The sequence below is a fragment of the Engystomops pustulosus genome, chromosome 4 (assembly GCF_040894005.1).
Source record: "Engystomops pustulosus chromosome 4, aEngPut4.maternal, whole genome shotgun sequence".
Taxonomy (NCBI): Eukaryota; Metazoa; Chordata; class Amphibia; order Anura; family Leptodactylidae; genus Engystomops; species Engystomops pustulosus.
The window spans coordinates 11,671,433-11,693,818 of NC_092414.1; the positions used below are offsets into that span (position 1 = coordinate 11,671,433).

At 43.1% G+C, this 22,386-nt stretch overlaps 1 protein-coding gene across 1 annotated transcript in view; it reads right to left on the reverse strand.

The window, feature by feature from the left end:
• LARGE1 (LARGE xylosyl- and glucuronyltransferase 1) overlaps window positions 1-13,074 on the reverse strand; it is a 367,872-nt gene extending 354,798 nt beyond the window's left edge. Inside the window, exon 1 of the mRNA XM_072145129.1 lies at window positions 9,495-13,074. The gene's annotated coding sequence lies outside the window, so the exon portion shown is untranslated. The remainder of the gene's footprint in view (window positions 1-9,494) is intronic.
• Between the last annotated feature and the right edge of the window lie 9,312 nt (window positions 13,075-22,386).

The window sequence follows — 22,386 nt, forward strand, 5'->3', positions numbered from 1 at the left end:
AATACACACAGTGATGTCACAGTACAGGGGTAATACACACAGCGATGTCACAGTACAGGGATTATACACACACTGTGATGTCACAGTACAGGGATAATACACACAGTGATGTCACAGTACAGGGATAATACACACAGTGATGTCACAGTACAGGGATAATACACACAGTGATGTCACAGTACAGGGATAATACACACAGTGATGTCACAGGACAGGGATAATACACACAGTGATGTCACAGTACAGGGATAATACACACAGTGATGTCACAGGACAGGGATAATACACACAGTGATGTCACAGTACAGGGATAATACACACAGTGATGTCACAGTACAGAGATAATACACACAGTGATGTCACAGTACAGGGATAATCCACACAGTGATGTCACAGTACAGGGGATAATACACACAGCGATGTCACAGTACAGGGATAATACACACAGTGATGTCACAGTACAGGATAATACACACAGTGATGTCACAGTACAGGATAATCCACACAGTGATGTCACAGTACAGGATAATACACACAATGATGTTACAGTACAGGGATAATACACACAGTGATGTCACAGTACAGGGATAATACACACAGCGATGTCACAGTACAGGGATAATACACACAGTGATGTCACAGTACAGGGATAATCCACACAGTGATGTAGTTTCGCAGGGTATCACTTAGATCCTCATTACTGAAGCACTGCATGGCGATATTACACGTATGTGGGTATGTGGAGTAATATTGCGGCACTATATGGCAGGACATTCTAGGATCTTCAAGAAAGTAATATATGATCACATTCCCATATCCGCCCCTCGCCCCCCGGCAGCCGTCGCTTCTTCTCACCTGTCAATTATACAAGATTCCACTAATTGGAAGCCCCCCCTTACTATCCTGCGCCATTACCGGCCACTGTCGTGAGCCTGTGTGTGGCGGGGGGCTGTCACAGCCCGGTGCTTTATGGCAGCTGCATGACATTACCGCGTACGGGAGGGGGGGGGCGACGTCGGGGGAAAAATAATAAAATATCAATTAGAGGGCTGGGAGTTGTTATCAGCGGCGCTCCGCTCCCAAATCCAGAGTCACCTGCATCCATTACAACACAATAACGACACCGCTCCCGCCGCCATCCCTTTGTCGCAGTCGTAAAATGTCAGCGAGCGGTCAGATAAATGTCACGGTCCAGAAAACTTTATCCACGGTTACAAAAACGTGACTACAGGTTGTGTGTGGTATTGCATCCAATGTGTGTGACCGCCTACAGAGCTCCCCATAAACACAATACAGTCTCATGATTCCATGTTTTCGTAGTCACGCCCTACAACAACTTTGACGCTCTTGCATGAGTCTTCTGATTTCTCCGAATTCTTACGATTTTGTAAATGTCCTAACAATCTCTCGTTGGAATATGTTGGGGGAAAGAACAAACCGTAGGCTTGAGAATTTTTATTTGATTTTACACCCTCTGAAAACTTTGACGCTTTTACTTTGCTCATCTGATCTGATGGGTCTTCCTCCGACATAAACCAAAGGATCAGACCATGTGGTTTGGGCTAATTTTCCGGGTTCTTTGAAGGGCTTTCCAGATATTTTTGGGTGAAAGAAACCAATGGTTGAATGAATTTTAGGGATCCATGCACCATAGAGGAACATCATCTGAACTTGAAAATTCAGTAGGACCCCCATAGGTGTGTCCAAACAATCTCCGGAAGCCAGATGTTGGTCCAATGAAGGCTTATGACAAATTAGCTCTTGCGCCCTACTGACAACTTTGAATCATCTGGTTTGCCTGTCTTACTCCGACATAAACCACAGGACCAGACCATGTGGTTTGGGCCAATTTTCCGGGTTCTTTGAAGGGCTTTCCAGATATTTTTGGGTGAAAGAAAGTAATGGTTGAATGAAGGGTTCACCACCATCAACGTAGAGTAAGATCTGTCATAAATCTGCCAGAAGGTGCATTAAGTATCAGAATTTTAGACATCCATGCACCATAGAGGAACATCATCAGAACTTGAAAATTCAGTAGGACCCCCATAGGTTGTCCAAACAATCCCCGGAAGCCAGATGTTGGTCCAATGAAGGCTTATGATAAATTATCTCTTGCGCCCTACTGACAACTTTGAGTCTTCTGGTTTGCCTGTTTTCCTCTGACATGAACCAATAGATCCCAGGGTTCTCTAAAGTGATCTCCACATTTACCAAGGGTCGGAGGAAGTCATGGTAAAGAAACCATCCTGAAATGGTAAGATCTGTGGTAGGTATCTGAATTTATGGGGGCCATGCATCATAGATGAAGATCACTTGAACTTGGTGGTTGGTTTAGCTGACCATCTAATATTTGTGGAGCTATCCTAACTTTCATCTAAAGGCAGTTGACGGAGACGTTGGATTTCTGCCTGGCCAATCCTTCTGAAGGACAACACACTACTGTCAGAGAAATCAAGCTTGGAAAGTTTGAGAAGGTTCTCGCTTTTGAAGATTCTCCAGAGTAGACTCTGAAGATCAGGTCTCCTATGAGCACGGAATATTAAGAGAATGCAAGACAGACGGACAGCAAGAAGAGACATCCCATTGATTGAGACACAGTGGTAACCACCATCACTGAGATTCAGGTTTCTGAAGATCTCCAACTTTACCACCATGGTCTACCAGGTCAGGGTTCTCAACAAGTTTTGTTGCCCTTTTGTGTCTTAATCAATTAAAGATCATAAAGATCTAAACAACCCATCCTTAAATACTTCCTTTACCTTGTGTGGTCTTTTCTAAGATAAACAATGCAAGGCCATCAGTTGTTCTAGATGGACTGGTATCTATCAATAGTGTTGGAGGTTCCAGAGATCTTCAGCCTCACCAAAAATATCATCAACGTAAGGGTTCTAACTTAGTCTTGCGGCCCTGTCTAGGGTAACTGACCTACCCCAGTACCTCATGTGGTCTTTTTCTGGTTCAACTTTGGAGGATCATAAGTTGAGAGGGACTGGTGACTACTTGAGTGAAGTCTTTGAAGATCACCAGCTCCATCAACATGATCATAAAAGTAAGGGTTCTCAATACGTTTTTATGGTCTCTAGAGCCTTTTCGTGGACCAACACTGTAGGATCTGTGTTCAATGGTTTTCCAGATCCACCAATGTCGACTGTAGGTGCAATGTTCTCATAAGAGTCTTGACTACTTGGTCGTACTTGATCATTGGTGGATCGCTATGGACAGATGTCTATCTCCTCAGGGTTGATGTTTCCGAAGATCTCCAGCTTCGACACCGTTGACTGGAAGGTCAACGTTGTCATTAGGTTTGGAGGCTCTGTTGAGGGTCCTAAATGCTACAACTGATTGAGAACCCCCACCATGGTCTATAATAACCCGCTCGTGAACATTTTTAGAAACCGTTTAACGCAATTAACCTTTTCCGAGAGAAGACGTGACTTTGACGGAGATGGAGATAAACAGATTGCTGTATCGGAAGGTTTATATCTCTGAGATTCTCAGCAATGAGTGCATTACCCTATAGGGGGACATGATTTGTTATACAACTCTTCACAGCTGGGGAGGGAGGCTTCATCTAGGAACACAGGGAGAAAATTCTCTACCGTAACCGTACATTTCTAAGGATATTACTCTTGGAATATATTTCAGTGCAGAATTTTTTTTTAAAAAAAACACCACAATTTGTTACTGATCTGGAAAGGTTACCAAAATTTAGGCGATTACGCACGAATTATGTTTTTACAAAAAAAAAAAAAAACTAAGGTTGATTATGGTTTTTAGAGACTTTTATTCTAGGATCTTTCTGCCTACAAATCCCGAAATTATTTAGAGTTTCTCTTGTCTTTTGCTCCCCTTCCGGGAGCTTTTGGTATAGTTCTCAGTAAGTTCCATAGTCAGTTTCCTCCCCCTTCTGGCAGCCGTTGGTATAGTTCTCAGTAAGTTCCATAGTCAGTTTCCTCCCCCTTCTGGCAGCCGTTGGTATAGTTCTCAGTAAGTTCCATAGTCAGTTTCCTCCCCCTTCTGGCAGCCGTTGGTATAGTTCTCAGTAAGTTCCATAGTCAGTTTCCTCCCCCTTCTGGCAGCCATTGGTATAGTTCTCAGTAAGTTCCATAGTCAGTTTCCTCCCCTTTCTGGCAGCTATTGATATAGTTCTCAGTAAGTTCCATAGTCAGTTTCCTCCCCCTTCTGGCAGCTATTGATATAGTTCTCAGTAAGTTCCATAGTCAGTTTCCTCCCCCTTCTGGCAGCTATTGATATAGTTCTCAGTAAGTTCCATAGTCAGTTTCCTCCCCCTTCTGGCAGCTATTGATATAGTTCTCAGTAAGTTCCATAGTCAGTTTCCTCCCCCTTCAGGCAGCTATTGATATAGTTCTCAGTAAGTTCCATAGTCAGTCTTCTCCCCCTTCTGGAAGCTTCGGCTGGTGCTTTCAGTCTGACATTGCTATGGAGGCAATTTACAACTGGTACTTACAAGGTGCGATGAATGGATAGGATTAAAGGGGGCGCTATGTGATTGTCACTAATATGGGACACACAGCCAATACCAGAATGGTCTCTACTCTTTCTATCCCTTTAAGTTAGGACTGTGACCTCTAGGACCTTTCATTATCATCCCATCAGGAAGACTCATTTTAGAAGTTCCCCTTTAAGGGTGCACATTTTGGAGCTGGTGATGACATTATCCAGATATGGGGTGGGACGCGCTGGTGCCGTATATTAGACGGCACATCCATCACCGGATATATCTGCATACCGCCAGTCACCCAGCCGCCGGCCTGGAATACATCAGCATCAGGATTATGGAGAGCGAGCGGGCGGCCGCAGCGGATTGGGCACCGTGCCCTGGTGATGTCATCAGTGCCGATCCTACGGAATATACAACACAGGGAATATACCTAGAATATATCTGTGGCCTCAGTGGATTTCTCACTGCAGCTTTGGATGTGACTAGAGCATAGTTATGCTGACAGCAGTGACCCTACACCTCCCGGAAGGTCCTGACCACTGCAGGCAGGTTTCCAGTGATGCCCCCGTATCATCTCTATCAGGCCGGGGGACAGCGACACAGATGACTCTGAGAGTGAAAATACCGTCTTTGTGCTGCGGGGGGCGTCACCAGAGAGTGGGAAGTGTCCACCGCAGAACAACCACAGTGTTATATCACTGACTGCAGCCCCGAGCTAGAGAGCAACCGAGACAAAGACCCCCAGAGCCAAACCGGGGGGAGGAAGAGACCGCTCCATTACCTGCAGGGAGGAGAACAGACACAGGAAGCAATTACACTGCTATAGTGTGATTACACAGCATACCGCCATATAATCACCAGACACACATCTCCCTGCTACACCGGCTACATCATCCACTATAACTACTATAATACTGCCCCCTATGTACAGGGATATAACTACTATAATACTGCCCCCTATGTACAAGAATATAACTACTATAATACTGCTCCCTATGTACAAGAATATAACTACTATAATACTGCCCCCTATGTACAAGAATATAATTACTATAATACTGCCCCCTATGTACAGGAATATAACTACTATAATACTGCCCCCTATGTACAGGAATATAACTACTATAATACTGCCCCCTATGTACAGGAATATAACTACTATAATACTGCCCCCTATGTACAGGAATATAACTACTATAATACTGCCCCCTATGTACAAGAATATAACTACTATAATACTGCCCCCTATGTACAAGAATATAACTACTATAATACTGCCCCCTATGTACAAGAATATAACTACTATAATACTGCCCCCTATGTACAAGAATATAACTACTATAATACTGCCCCCTATGTACAGGAATATAACTACTATAATACTGCCTCCTATGTACAAGAATATAACTACTATAATACTGCCCCCTATGTACAGGAATATAACTACTATAATACTGCTCCCTATGTACAGGAATATAACTACTATAATACTGCCCCCTATGTACAAGAATATAACTACTATAATACTGCCCCCTATGTACAGGAATATAACTACTATAATACTGCCCCCTATGTACAAGAATATAACTACTATAATACTGCCCCCTATGTACAAGAATATAACTACTATAATACTGCCCCCTATGTACAGAAATATAACTACTATAATACTGCCCCCTATGTACAGGGATATAACTACTATAATACTGCCCCCTATGTACAAGGATATAACTACTATAATACTGCCCCCTATGTACAAGAATATAACTACTATAATACTGCCCCCTATGTACAAGAATATAACTACTATAATACTGCCCCCTATGTACAAGAATATAACTACTATAATACTGCTCCCTATGTACAAGAATATATCTACTATAATACTGCCCCCTATGTACAAGAATATAACTACTATTATACTGTCCCCTATGTACAGGAATATAACTACTATAATACTGCCCCCTATGTACAAGAATATAACTACTATAATACTGCCCCCTATGTACAGGAATATAACTACTATAATACTGCCCCCTATGTACAGGAATATAACTACTATAATACTGCCCCCTGTGTACAAGAATATAACTACTATAATACTGCCCCCTATGTACAGGAATATAACTACTATAATACTACCCCCTATGTACAAGAATATAACTACTATAATACTGCCCCCTATGTACAGGAATATAACTACTATAATACTGCCCCCTGTGTACAGGAATATAACTACTATAATACTGCCCCCTGTGTACAGGAATATAACTACTATAATACTGCCCCCTATGTACAGGAATATAACTACTATAATACTGCCCCCTATGTACAGGCATATAACTACTATAATACTGCCCCCTATGTACAAGAATATAACTACTATAATACTGCTCCCTATGTACAAGAATATAACTACTATAATACTGCCCCCTATGTACAGGAATATAGCTACTATAATACTGCCCCCTATGTACAAGACTATAACTACTATAATACTGCCCCCTATGTACAAGAATATAACTACTATAATACTACCCCTATGTACAGGGATATAACTACTATAATACTGCCTCCTATGTACAAGAATATAACTACTATAATACTGCCCCCTATGTACAGGAATATAACTACTATAATACTGCCCCCTATGTACAGGAATATAACTACTATAATACTGCCCCCTATGTACAAGAATATAACTACTATAATACTGCCTCCTATGTACAAGAATATAACTACTATAATACTGCCCCCTATGTACAAGAATATAACTACTATAATACTGCCCCTATGTACAAGAATAGAACTACTATAATACTGCCCCATATGTACAAGAATATAACTACTATAATACTGCCCCCTATGTACAAGAATATAACTGCTATAATACTTCCCCCTATGTACAAGAATATAACTACTATAATACTGCCCCCTATGTACAGGAATATAACTACTATAATACTGCCCCCTATGTACAGGAATATAACTACTATAATACTGCCCCCTATGTACAAGAATATAACTACTATAATACTGCCTCCTATGTACAAGAATATAACTACTATAATACTGCCCCCTATGTACAAGAATATAACTACTATAATACTGCCCCTATGTACAAGAATAGAACTACTATAATACTGCCCCATATGTACAAGAATATAACTACTATAATACTGCCCCCTATGTACAAGAATATAACTGCTATAATACTGCCCCCTATGTACAGGAATATAACTACTATAATACTGCCCCTATGTACAAGAATATAACTACTATAATACTGCCCCTATGTACAAGAATATAACTACTATAATACTGCCCCCTACGTACAAGAATAGAACTACTATAATACTGCCCCCTACGTACAAGAATAGAACTACTATAATACTGCCCCCTATGTACAAGAATATAACTACTATAATACTGCCCCTATGTACAAGAATATAACTACTATAATACTGCCCCCTATGTACAAGAATATAACTACTATAATACTGCCCCTATGTACAGGAATATAACTACTATAATACTGCCCCTATGTACAAGAATATAACTACTATAATACTGCCCCCTATGTACAGGAATATAACTACTATAATACTGCCCCCTATGTACAGGAATATAACTACTATAATACTGCCCCCTATGTACAAGAATATAACTACTATAATACTGCCCCCTATGTACAGGAATATAACTACTATAAAAATGCCCCCTATGTACAGGAATATAACTACTATAATACTGCCCCCTATGTACAAGAATATAACTACTATAATACTGCCCCCTATGTACAGGAATGTAACTACTATAAAAATGCCCCCTATGTACAAGAATATAACTACTATAATACTGCCCCCTATGTACAAGAATATAACTACTATAATACTGCCCCCTATGTACAGGAATATAACTACTATAATACTGCCCCCTATGTACAAGAATATAACTACTATAATACTGCCCCCTATGTACAAGAATATAACTACTATAATACTGCCCCCTATGTACAGGAATATAACTACTATAATACTGCCCCCTATGTACAAGAATATTGTCTGCTTCTTTAAATTAACCCTGTGTAGCAGTATACTATATGTGAGTGCTGCACAGTATGCGGTAGAGATATCAGTAGATGGAGTGGATGTGGGTATATAGGTTGGATGTGCTGGACATGTGTCGTGTCCCCCTATTCAGGGAATGGCTTTATACTAATACAACATTCAATCTTGACACAACGCGTTTCGCTTCTACAGGGAGAACATGAAGAGCCCTGATGTCCGTGTCCTGCCGGTGGTCAGAGCACTTTGTACAGAGGACATTACGATGCTGACACTCAATGCTCTTGAAATGTCCTGCTGACCGCAAAATTAGTCACTGACTAATATAATATTTCGAGAAGCTCCAGGTCCTGCTATACCGTAACAGCAGAGCATGCTGGGAAATCAAAGTTTTACAAAAGACATAGGATGACAGGTTGGTGGCCACCATAATGGGACATTTAATTTGAGCTCCAAAAAACTTGGAATATGGGAGTTTGAATATTTAAAGGGAAGGTCTCGGAATTGAGAATTCATAGTGGGGGGGGGGAGGGGTCTTAAAATTTGGACCCTTTTGTATTAGTCCCATAAATTACTGTGGAGGACTCCACAGGACTGTATATTACATTGACTATAATGGAAATGGTGTAATACCTCACTTCGCCTGCGGGGCTGCTGTAGGGAAATACTATTTTTGTCATTGTCTACATATACAACTAAACATAACAAAACAGTCAAAAATTCATCACTGACAAACATAACGGCCCCACCGTATGGGTCAATCTTAGACCTCCACCCAAGAGTAGTAAGTAGCGTAACGACTAAATCGATGAGGTGTCCGAATGTAGTGAAGCTGAATTTGAACTCAGCTCTACCAAACTTGTCAACTTTTTATCACAAAAATGTAACCTCCAACCCAACCAATCGTAACAATTCGTGAATTAACCCATTATCCAGTTAACCAGTACGTTAGAGTCTCACCATACCTTATGTAGCAGAGCTGACCGGGCTTCCTCCTAAGACCACCCCATTCCAAGCGTTAAGTAGAAGACTCTTTAGGGAGAACGTACTCCATGCTGACGCAGTTAACTTCGAAGAGATGGACGTTCTTGTCCTTGGATGAAGTTCTCCAAGCTCCAGAAGGAGAAGAAATAAAAGGAAACCAGTGATGGAACCTGCACTTTTAGATGTTCCCAGGGTAAGGAACTTGTCCAATGTTGTCTTCCGGAGCTTCAATTCTCAAAAACGAAAGGTCTCAGAAGAACCCAAATAAAATAGGGACTTGATGTAAAGGGTAACAGGTGAGACTTAACGATGAGCTTGAAGGTCTCAAGACTCTTCGGAGGATTTTGGTGACACAGTGGACTGTTGTTGGACAGGACCTTGAACTTGAAGGTCCCTAGGTCCACCTAGATGCACAATAATTATATGGAGATCTATAGGGAACACATAATGGTCAGTAGTGGAAGCGTCTATAGGATGACAAGTCTACTAGGGGGGGGGGCAGTAGTGGAGTGGATTAGAGTGGTCTACAGGATGATGACTATGTAGTAGAATGGTATATAAGGATGACAGGTCTGGTTGATGATGGATGACAGGTCTGGTTGATGATGGATGACAGGTCTGGATGATGATGTTTGTAGTGGAGTTATTTATAGGATAGAATAGTCTATAGGATTATGATCTGTGATGAAGTGGTCTACAGGATGAAGGTCTGCAGTGGAGTGATCTAGACGGTAGAGTGGTCTGTTAGTGGATGATCTAAATGAGAGGGGCCTAGAGGTATCGGGTCTCTCGATGACTTATCTCCAGTGTAGAGGTCTATAGGGTGAAGGTCTGCAGTAGAGTAGATGATAAGGTAGAGTGGTCTATAGGTATCAGGTCTCTCGATGACCTATCTCCAGTGTAGTGGTCTATAGGGTGAAGGTCTGCAGTAGAGTAGATGATAAGGTAGAGTGGTCTATAGGTATCAGGTCTCTCGATGACTTATCTCCAGTGTAGAGGTCTATAGGGTGAAGGTCTGTAGTAGAGTAGATGATAAGGTAGAGTGGTCTATCGGTATCAGGTCTCTCGATGACTTATCTCCAGTGTAGTGGTCTATAGGGTGAAGGTCTGTAGTAGAGTAGATGATAAGGTAGAGTGGTCTACAGGTATCAGGTCTCTCTTGATGACCTATCTCCAGTGTAGTGGTCTATAGGGTGATGGTCTGTAGTAGAGTAGATGATAAGGTAGAGTGGTCTATCGGTATCAGGTCTCTCGATGACTTATCTCCAGTGTGGTGGTCTATAGGGTGAAGGTCTGCAGTAGAGTAGATGATAAGGTAGAGTGGTCTATCGGTATCAGGTCTCTCGATGACTTATCTCCAGTGTAGTGGTCTATAGGGTGAAGGTCTGTAGTAGAGTAGATGATAAGGTAGAGTGGTCTACAGGTATCAGGTCTCTCGATGACTTATCTCCAGTGTGGTGGTCTATAGGGTGAAGGTCTGTAGTAGAGTAGATGATAAGGTAGAGTGGTCTATAGGTATCAGGTCTCTCGATGACTTATCTCCAGTGTAGTGGTCTATAGGGTGAAGGTCTGTAGTAGAGTAGATGATAAGGTAGAGTGGTCTACAGGTATCAGGTCTCTCTTGATGACCTATCTCCAGTGTAGTGGTCTATAGGGTGATGGTCTGTAGTAGAGTAGATGATAAGGTAGAGTGGTCTATCGGTATCAGGTCTCTCGATGACTTATCTCCAGTGTAGTGGTCTATAGGGTGAAGGTCTGTAGTAGAGTAGATGATAAGGTAGAGTGGTCTACAGGTATCAGGTCTCTCGATGACTTATCTCCAGTGTGGTGGTCTATAGGGTGAAGGTCTGTAGTAGAGTAGATGATAAGGTAGAGTGGTCTATAGGTATCAGGTCTTCAGAAAACTGTCCTGTAAAGGAGTTACATCTATATACTGGTGGTCTGTCGTGGAATTAAAGATCTCTAGATGATAGGATGTAATGGAGATGTCTACAGAGAAGACAAATCACAGATAAAGGTCCTACGGTTCCAAGGTCTGAAGATGATCTCGATCTTGAGAGTAGGGTTTTCTCTAGCTGTGACTTGAGATGAATCGTCAGTGGTGTTAAGGATATGGATGAGGGGTCTACAGATTTGTTCTGTGTAGATGAAGGTCTATGGTCGTCTGTGGAGCAGAATCTAAAGTTGCCTGAGACAATCTTCAAACTGGAGCCACTAGATGAAGACGATGGTCCAAAGAGTTACATACAATTCTATGTGTGAAGGTAGGGGGGTGCAGTAGATGACGTCTATAGGGGGGGCTGTACGTGAGGGTTATAAATTGAGGTCTAAAGATGGTTCTCCAGGAGATGTGGACTGTAAAGTTTTAGAAGAAGGACCGGAAAGACCATAGAGGACTATAGGGTTCCTGTGGATGGAGACTATATTTATAGACGGCTCGGTAGAACCATCTGGGGGTCAGGTAGATGAGGATCTAAGGTCATAGCTGGTTCATGAGATGATGGTCTACAGTCACATGTTCAGAAGGAAGAGGTACAAGTCAAAAAATGGGGACCTAATGAGAAAGGTCTATAGGTGTAGGGGGTCCTGTAGATGAGGGTCTTCAGCAGTAGATGAGGGTCTATAGTGGTAAATATTGATAAGGGTCCTGGAGAGGAGGGTCATAAGGATAGTAAATGGAATGGGGGGGGGGGTTAGTAGATGATGGGGGGTCCTGTAGATGTTGTTCTGCAGTAGTAAATGAGGGTCCAAAAGATAGAGGTTCTGTAGTGGTTCTAGGTGGTGGTCTATAGTAGTAGATCCTCTAGGTGGGTCCCAAAGACATGGGTTCTGTAGGTGAAGGTCCTATAGACAGAGGTCCTGTAGGTGATGGTCCTACAGAAAAGTGTTCCGTAGGTGTTGGTGCTGTATGTGAAGATCCTACAGACAGGAGTTCTGTAGGTGAAGGTCCTATAGACAGAGGTCCTGTAAGTGAAGATCCTACAGACAGGAGTCCTGTAGGTGAAGGTCCAGTATGTGAAGATGCTATAGACAGAGGTCCTTTAGGTGAAGATCCTATAGAGACGTCCTGTAGGTGAAGGTCCAGTATGTGAAGATCCTATAGACAGGTCCTGTAGCTGGAGGTCTATGGTAGTAGATCCTGTAGTCGGGTCCTGTAGATGATGTTGCTCAGATCTCCGGGTTGTGGCCGGGCTCCTCTGCCTCTGTCAGGCCGGGCTGTGTGCCCTGTGTCCCGGCCTGGCCTCGCTCTTCTCCTCGGTGTCTCCTGCCGGCCGCCCGGGCTCCCCCTCCAGGTCTGCGGGCGCTTTGTCCCTCCGCTCCGGGATCACATGCTCGGCCCGGGAGTGTCACAGATGGCGGCCGCTTTCAGCACCAAGGAAAGCCGGGAAGAGAGAGGACCCGGAGCCGCTGCTGGAGGAGGCACACAGCCGGGAACACGAGCTCCGAGCCGGGGGAGGCTGCGGCAAGACGCGGGGGCATGAGAGCTGCAGCCCCGGGAAGAGCGGAGACACAACCGCTACCGGGAGAGACACAACCGCGACTGCACCGGAGCACAGCACAGCACAGCAGCTGCAGCTCCAGCCCCGCCCCCAGCTCACAGCACCGCCCCCCGTGTATCCTCCTGACTAATCCCTCCCCTCCGGTAATACATGGACCACCCCTCCTTATACTGTCCCCTATGTACAAGAATGTAACTACTATAATACTGCCCCATATGTACAAGAATATAACTACTATAATACTGTCTCCTATGTACAAGAATATAACTACTATAATACTGCCCCCTATGTACAGGAATATAACTACTATAATACTGCCCCTATGTACAAGAATATAACTACTATAATACTGCCCCCTATGTACAGGAATATAACTACTATAATACTGCCCCTATGTACAAGAATATAACTACTATAATACTACCCCCTATGTACAGGAATATAACTACTATAGTACTGCCCCCTATGTACAAGAATATAACTACTATAATACTGCCCCCTATGTACAGGTATTTAACTACTATAATACTGCCCCCTATGTACAAGAATATAACTACTATAATACTGCCCCTATGTACAGGGATATAACTACTATAATACTGCCCCCTATATACAAGAATATAACTACTATAATACTGCCCTCTATGTACAAGAATATAACTACTATAATACTGCCCCCTATATACAAGAATATAACTGCTATAATACTGCCCCTATGTACAAGAATATAACTACTATAATACTGTCCCCTATGTACAGGAATATAACTACTATAATACTGCCCCCTATGTACAAGAATATAACTACTATAATACTGCCCCCTATGTACAAGAATATAACTACTATAATACTGCCCCCTATGTACAAGAATATAACTACTATAATACTGCCCCCTATGTACAAGACTATAACTACTATAATACTGCCCCCTATGTACAAGAATATAACTACTATAATACTGCCCTCTATGTACAGGAATATAACTACTATAATACTGCCCCCTATGTACAGGAATATAACTACTATAATACTGCCCCCTATGTACAAGAATATAACTACTATAATACTGCCCCCTATGTACAGGAATATAACTACTATAATACTGCCCCCTATGTACAGGAATATAACTACTATAATACTGCCCCCTATGTACAAGAATATAACTACTATAATACTGCCCCCTATGTACAGGAATATAACTACTATAATACTGCCCCCTATGTACAGGAATATAACTACTATAATACTGCCCCCTATGTACAAGAATATAACTACTATAATACTGCCCCTATGTACAGGTATTTAACTACTATAATACTGCCCCCTATGTACAGGAATATAACTACTATAATACTGCCCCCTATGTACAGGTATTTAACTACTATAATACTGCCCTCTATGTACAAGAATATAACTACTATAATACTGCCCCTATGTACAGGGATATAACTACTATAATACTGCCCCCTATATACAAGAATATAACTACTATAATACTGCCCTCTATGTACAAGAATATAACTACTATAATACTGCCCCCTATATACAAGAATATAACTGCTATAATACTGCCCCTATGTACAAGAATATAACTACTATAACACTGCCCCCTATGTACAAGAATATAACTACTATAATACTGCCCCCTATGTACAAGAATATAACTACTATAATACTGCCCCCTATGTACAAGAATATAACTACTATAATACTGCCCCCTATGTACAAGAATATAACTACTATAATACTGCCCTCTATGTACAGGAATATAACTACTATAATACTGCCCCCTATGTACAGGAATATAACTACTATAATACTGCCCCCTATGTACAAGAATATAACTACTATAATACTGCCCCCTATGTACAGGAATATAACTACTATAATACTGCCCCCTATGTACAGGAATATAACTACTATAATACTGCCCCCTATGTACAAGAATATAACTACTATAATACTGCCCCCTATGTACAGGAATATAACTACTATAATACTGCCCCCTATGTACAGGAATATAACTACTATAATACTGCCCCCTATGTACAAGAATATAACTACTATAATACTGCCCCTATGTACAGGTATTTAACTACTATAATACTGCCCCCTATGTACAGGAATATAACTACTATAATACTGCCCCCTATGTACAAGAATATAACTACTATAATACTGCCCCCTATGTACAAGAATATAACTACTATAATACTACCCCCTATGTACAGGAATATAACTACTATAATACTGGAGATGATTTTCCATTTGCTCCATGTCTCTATGTCAGTGTTTATGGGTTTTACTTCCTCTGACCTTTACGGAATATTGCTGTATATTGCGGTATATTATGGTATTTTGTGGTATATTGCGGTATAATGTGTATCCTCTTGAGCACTGTACTTGTGTGTTACAATGGGGGTCATTTATTAAGGGCCCGATTCGCGTTTTCCCGACGTGTTACCCGAATATTTCCGTTTTGCGCCGCTTGTACTTAAATTGCCCCGGGATTTTGGCGCACGCGATCGGATTGTGGCGCATCGGCGCTGGCATGCGCGCGACGGAAATCGGGGGGCGTGGCCGAACGAAAACCCGACGTATTCGGAAAAACCGCCGCATTTAAAAACCGAAAATGTGTCGCATAAGGACCGCTTACCTTCACCTGGTCCAGCTCGGTGCATTCCGGCGCGATGAGTTTACTTTCAGCGCAGCAGCGCCACCTGGTGGACGGCGGAAGAACTACCTTATTAAATCCCGGCCGGACCCGAATCCAGAGCGGAGAAGCCGCCGCTGGAACGCGAATGGACCGGGTAAGTAAATTTGCCCCAATGTGTAGATGTCAGGGTGACTCCGGTGACTGTCACTCATCCTCTCTTCTTGCTCACGACTGTCTCTGCTGTCAGTGGTGATAGAGTGGGACGAGTATTCTCTGTGCATCCTCTCTAATAGACTGTTTCGCTCTCTCTTTCTCATTGGTATCTATCAGGTGACTTCAGGTGGTCTCATTCGGGTGTCTCGGCGTGGCCCCTCCTTATTCTCCCTCTTCTGATAGATGTCCCTCATGTGAGATGATGAAACCTGCGGAGACATGTACAGTCAGAGACCTAAGGAGAATTCAATCTAACACTCCCTGCTGCGACAGTCTCTGCACAGACAGGGATGGGCTCTCCAGAGCCCCCTATCATTCCTACTCCGTCCTTGAATCCCTTATGCGTTTCCTCTCCCTAAATCATCACCGTTCATCCCATGTGTTGTGATGAGGTATGAGGCACACAGTTCTTCTGTTTCCTTATGAAGATGGGACCTTACAGCCCATGGTGTGAATGGAGTGGACTTATTGACCGTTTTGAAGATTTGTAGGACCACCATGATTGTGTAGGACCACGATTTGGTGGCCCCACCCCTTAAAGATCCCATATACTTTTGGAAAATGTCTTCTCCAAAGACAGGACCATGAAGGTTGGTGGATTGTAGAGGTCCTCTTGGTTGGACCAACCAGATGGTGGTCAAAAATCCTATAGTATTGGCCAAGAGTGGGCATCTAGAGTGATGTCATGGTCTCTTCTATGACTTCAGAGAATCAACTGATGACTCGATGGACTCGGTAGATGCCATCATTGACTCACTAGGTGAAATGAAGGAGACAGCAACGGACATCTTGGTCTCTATACATCAAATTTGGACCACAACAGGCAACGTCAGTAGCACATGTGATGGTGATGTAGAAGTGACACTATCATCTGGGGCTGGTGGTCATCTGGATATGAAGCTTTCAGCTTGGCACATGATGGTCACCTGGGACTGGAACTATACGCTAGAAACAAGATGGTCATCTAGATTTGGTGCTATAACCCTGGGCTTGGTGGGCCTCCCGATCTGGCACTATTATTTGGCTTGAACTGTTGGTGGTTATCTTGTAGGCACTTTCAATTCGAGTCTTGGTGCTCATCTTGAGCTGACGCAAACATTTTGGCACTTAATGGTCATCTCAAGCCGCTTCTATCATCTGGACACTTGGTTATCTGTAAGATCAACTGAGTGCTTCATGATGTAAATGGGGGCTGGACAGAAAGCCCACTGCAACTTTGTAGCCAATGGACTATTGGTGGTCATTTGGATGTCATTTTCAACATGATTATTGGTGGTCTTGGCATTGAATAGTTATCAGGAACTTGTAGTATCATCTGAATTCTAGGTGGTCATCTGGTTGGCACTTCCAACTGGATAATTGGTGGCCATCTGTGACAGACAATATCATCTGAACCTGTGGTGCCCATCTTAAGCTGGCACTATTAGATGGACACTCAGTGGGCATCCAGAGATTGTACTGGAGGTTGTAGCATCATATGAGCACTTTGTGGTGACTTGGATCTGGCACCCTCACCTGCACACTTGGTGGTCACCTGGATCTGGAAATGTCCTATGGGTCCTTATTGGTCAGCTAGATTTGGCACTGTCCTCTAAATGCTTGGTGCTCATCTGGAGGCAGCGCTATCATATGGACACTTGGTGTTTACCTGGATATGGCGCCATCACCTGCACACTTGGTGGCCATCTAGATCTGGCACCATCAGCTGTGCACTTCGTAGTCACCTGCATCTCACTTTGTCCTTTAGATCTTTGGTGGTCATCTGGAGGTAGGACTATCATATGGGCACTTGGTGGTGACCTGGATCTGAGATTGTCCTCTGGGTCTTTGTCAGCTTAATCTGGCACAACATCTGACTTGTTGGTGGTCACCTGGAAGTATCACTACCATATGGGCACTTGATGGTGACCAGGATATGGCACCATCACCTATGCACTCAGTGGTTATCTAAATCTGGTGGCACCAGCTGCACACTTGTGGTCCCCTGGATCTGGAACTGTCCTCTGCGTCTTTGTTGGTCAGCTGGATCTGGCATTGTCGTCTGAACCCTTTGTGGTTGCCTGCAGGTAGCACTTGGTGGTCACCTGGATCAGGCACTACCATCGGGTTACTTGGTGGTCCTGACCTATGTTTAGATGTTTATTTAGCAGTCATCTACGTAACTTCTCCAAATATCTCCCTGAAGGTTTCCGATCTATTCATATCCATCAGACAATGCCATTCCGGAAAAACCAATTTGCCATTTTTAGTCAATGAGTAGCTCCTCCGGTAAGAGCCTCGTCCTCCTCCTATAAGAATCATCTTCTCTAAAAGCTCCTAACAGGAGCACTTAAGAAAGAGCCGTCTGAGCAGGATGTCTTTCTGCCTTGATGCACCTGGAGGCTTTGTCATACCCTCGGAATTATATTCCACTCATGTGGGAAGGGGGCCGTATTTACCGGAATATCTCTAGGTCCCTCCGCTCCTGCCTGCCAGTGCTGGTCAACCATGTACTGCTCCCTCCGGGAACTGGAAGGCTGAAGTGTCTACCGCAATACTACTGTCTATGACTGATACATGTCTGGCAGGACTTCAGCGTCTTCTTGTTGGCGCACATCCCGTACAGTAGCGGATTGTTCTACGACATGGCAGCGTGATACATGGGCGGCACGAAATAATATTACAAATAGTAAATACTGTCATACAATGCCAAGACAATACTAATAGTATCTAAGTAATACCGCATTACAGTGCCGCATTATACTTCCATATGTTACGCCCTTATTATTTGTGCACTGTATGTCCTGATTATTTATGCACTGTATGTCCTGATTATTTGTGCACTGTATGTGCTGATTATTTGTGCACTGTATGTCCTGATTATTTGTGCACTGTATGTCCTGATTATTTATGCACTGTATGTCCTGATTATTTGTGCACTGTATGTGCTGATTATTTGTGCACTGTATGTCCTGATTATTTGTGCACTGTATGTGCTGATTATTTGTGCACTATATGCCCTCATTATTTGTGCACTGTATGCTCTTATTATTTGTGCACTGTATGTCCTGATTATTTTTGCACTGTATGCTCTTATTATTTGTGCACTGTATATCTTGATTATTTGTGCACTGTATGTCGTCATTTTTTGTGCACTGTATGTCTTGATTATTTGTGCACCGTATGTCCTTATTATTTGTGCACTGTATATACTTATTATTTGTGCACTGTATGTCCTCATTATTTGTGCACTCATTATGCCCTCATTATTGGTGCACTGTATGTTGTGATTATCTGTGCACTGTATGTTGCGATTATTTGTGCACTGTATGCCCATATTATTTGTGCACTGTATGTTGTGATTATTTGTGCACTGTATGTCCTGATTATTTGTGCACCGTATGTCCTCATTATTTGTGCACCATATGCCCTCATTATTTGTGCACTGTATGTCCTCATTATCTGTGCACCGTATGTCCTCATTATTTGTGCACTATATGCCCTCATTATCTGTGCACTATATGCCCTCATTATCTGTGCACTGTATGTCCTCATTATTTGTGCACTATATGCCCTCATTATCTGTGCACTGTATGTCCTCATTATTTGTGCACTATATGCCCTCATTATCTGTGCACTGTATGTCCTCATTATTTGTGCACTATATGCCCTCATTATCTGTGCACTGTATGTCCTGATTATTTGTGCACTGTATGCCCATATTATTTGTGCACTGTATGTTGGGATTATTTGTGCACTGTATGTTGGGATTATTTGTGCACTGTATGTCCTCATTATTTGTGCACTGTATGTCCTCATTATTTGTGCACTATATGTCCTCATTATTTGTGCACTGTTTGTCCTGATTATTTGTGCACTATATGCCCTCATTATTTGTGCACTGTATGTCCTCATTATCTGTGCACTGTATGTCCTGATTATTTGTGCACTGTATGTTGGGATTATTTGTGCACTGTATGTCCTCATTATTTGAGCAGTGTATGTTACTGTTAGTCGTGCACCATCTTGTTTGTGTACAGTGTGGTATCATTATATTTGCACCTATGGGGGAGATTTACTAAGCAAAATGCGGCAGAATTCTGCTACAATGTAACTTGTATCCAGACACTTTTCTGACTTGTACAAAAAGGAAGGCAGAACTTCCCATTGTCTCATTGTCTCAAGCCAACAAATCAAGTAACATTGTGATGTGTCCTGATTATTTGTGCGCTGTATGTCCTGATTATTTGGGTGGCATGTGGCGGTGTTATAGGTGCACTATATGTCCTGATTATTTGTGCAGCATGTGGCGGTGTTATAGGTGCACTATATGTCCTGATTATTTGTGCAGCATGTGGCGGTGTTATAGGTGCACTGTATGTCCTGATTATTTGTGCAGCATGTGGCGGTGTTATAGGTGCACTATGTGTCCTGATTATTTGTGCAGCATGTGGCGGTGTTATAGGAGCACTATATGTCCTGATTATTTGTGCAGCATGTGGCGGTGTTAAAGGTGCACTATGTGTCCTGATTATTTGTGCAGCATGTGGCGGTGTTATAGGTGCACTGTATGTCCTGATTATTTGTGCAGCATGTGGCGGTGTTATAGGTGCACTATATGTCCTGATTATTTGTGCAGCATGTGGCGGTGTTATAGGTGCACTATGTGTCCTGATTATTTGTGCAGCATGTGGCGGTGTTATAGGAGCACTATATGTCCTGATTATTTGTGCAGCCCGTGGCGGTGTTAAAGGAGCTCTATGTGTCTGATTATTTGTGCAGCATGTGGCGGTGTTATAGGAGCACTATATGTCCTGATTATTTGGGTGGCATGTGGCGGTGTTATAGGTGCACTATATGTCCTGATTATTTGTGCAGCATGTGGCGGTGTTATAGGAGCACTATATGTCTGATTATTTGTGCAGCATGTGGCGGTGTTATAGGTGCACTATATGTCCTGATTATTTGGGTGGCATGTGGCGGTGTTATAGGAGCACTATATGTCCTGATTATTTGTGCAGCATGTGGCGGTGTTATAGGAGCACTATATGTCCTGATTATTTGTGCAGCATGTGGCGGTGTTATAGGTGCACTATATGTCCTGATTATTTGTGCAGCATGTGGCGGTGTTATAGGAGCACTATATATCTGATTATTTGTGCAGCATGTGGCGGTGTTATAGGTGCACTATATGTCCTGATTATTTGTGCAGCATGTGGCGGTGTTATAGGAGCACTATATGTCCTGATTATTTGTGCAGCATGTGGCGGTGTTATAGGAGCACTATATGTCTGATTATTTGTATACTGTATATGTGATGTTCTGGTTACACTCCATCATGTGGACGTATAGATCCACCCCAGAACCTCTGTGCCTGAGCTGTGGACCTGCGGGTCACATATGATGGCGGTATGGAGTGTGGGTCATCTGCGGTACATTACGGATGACAAGCCTGGACATTTTAATTACGTATAACGCGCCCCCGGTCAGCGTCCATGTCCCCGTCTCATGTGAGAGGATATAATTTCATGCTATGTTATTTTATGGGCTCCTCTATCATCGTGTCTGCGGAGTGACGCGCCGATGGATTAACCTTATGGCGGCGCTCCGCCTGGTGACGCCGCCACGTAGGGGGGAAAATTAATAATCCACATCAGATGAAGGAGATGATATCACTCAGGAAATGAGCTGGAGATGCGACCATGGCCGCCGTGTAGTCCTCTACCCCAGGATATGAGCTCCCCCTTATCTGATGGGACCGACCACTCATCAATAGGTTCATGAGGACATCTCACCAGGGACTCACAGACGTATAGAAAAGGTCCCCACCTCGGAAGGATACATCTTCCGGAAGGATAAAGTGATGCCTGTGCGAAGCCGCCCTGAAAGTCAATGTCCTGCAATTGTTGTGCCAGAATTATCACCAGTTCCAGCCATCTGTGATAAGTTTCTGCCTCTTATTAATCCCTTTACTTTAGGCGCAGTTTTGGCGCAATGTTAGATTCTGGCTCTTACATGTGATCCTCCTACAAGTTCCTCTTTGCTTCTCTCCCACCCCCCAGCATGAGAATGACCCTCACCCTGCACCCATGTTTGTGGCACCCTGCACCCAGTGCTGGTCTTCTTCTGCCCCCCTGTAATTCTGGCCAGTATTCCCCTCAGATACCAGTGTGGTCCTCCTGCTACATGGGACACTTCTCTGTCCTGTCTGCAGCTCCCACTCACTTCTCTTCTATCCTACTACACGGGGATACTTCTCTGTATGGTCTGCAGCTCCCACACACTTCTCTTCTATCCTGCTACATGGGACACTTCTCTGTCCTGTCTGCAGCTCCTACTCACTTCTCTTCTATCCTGCTACACGGGGACACTTCTCTGTCCTGTCTGCAGCTCCCACACACTTCTCTTCTATCCTGCTACACGGGCACTTCTCTGTCCTGTCTGCAGCTCCCACACACTTCTCTTCTGCTACATGGGACACTTCTCTGTCCTGTCTGCAGCTCCCACACACTTCTCTTCTATCCT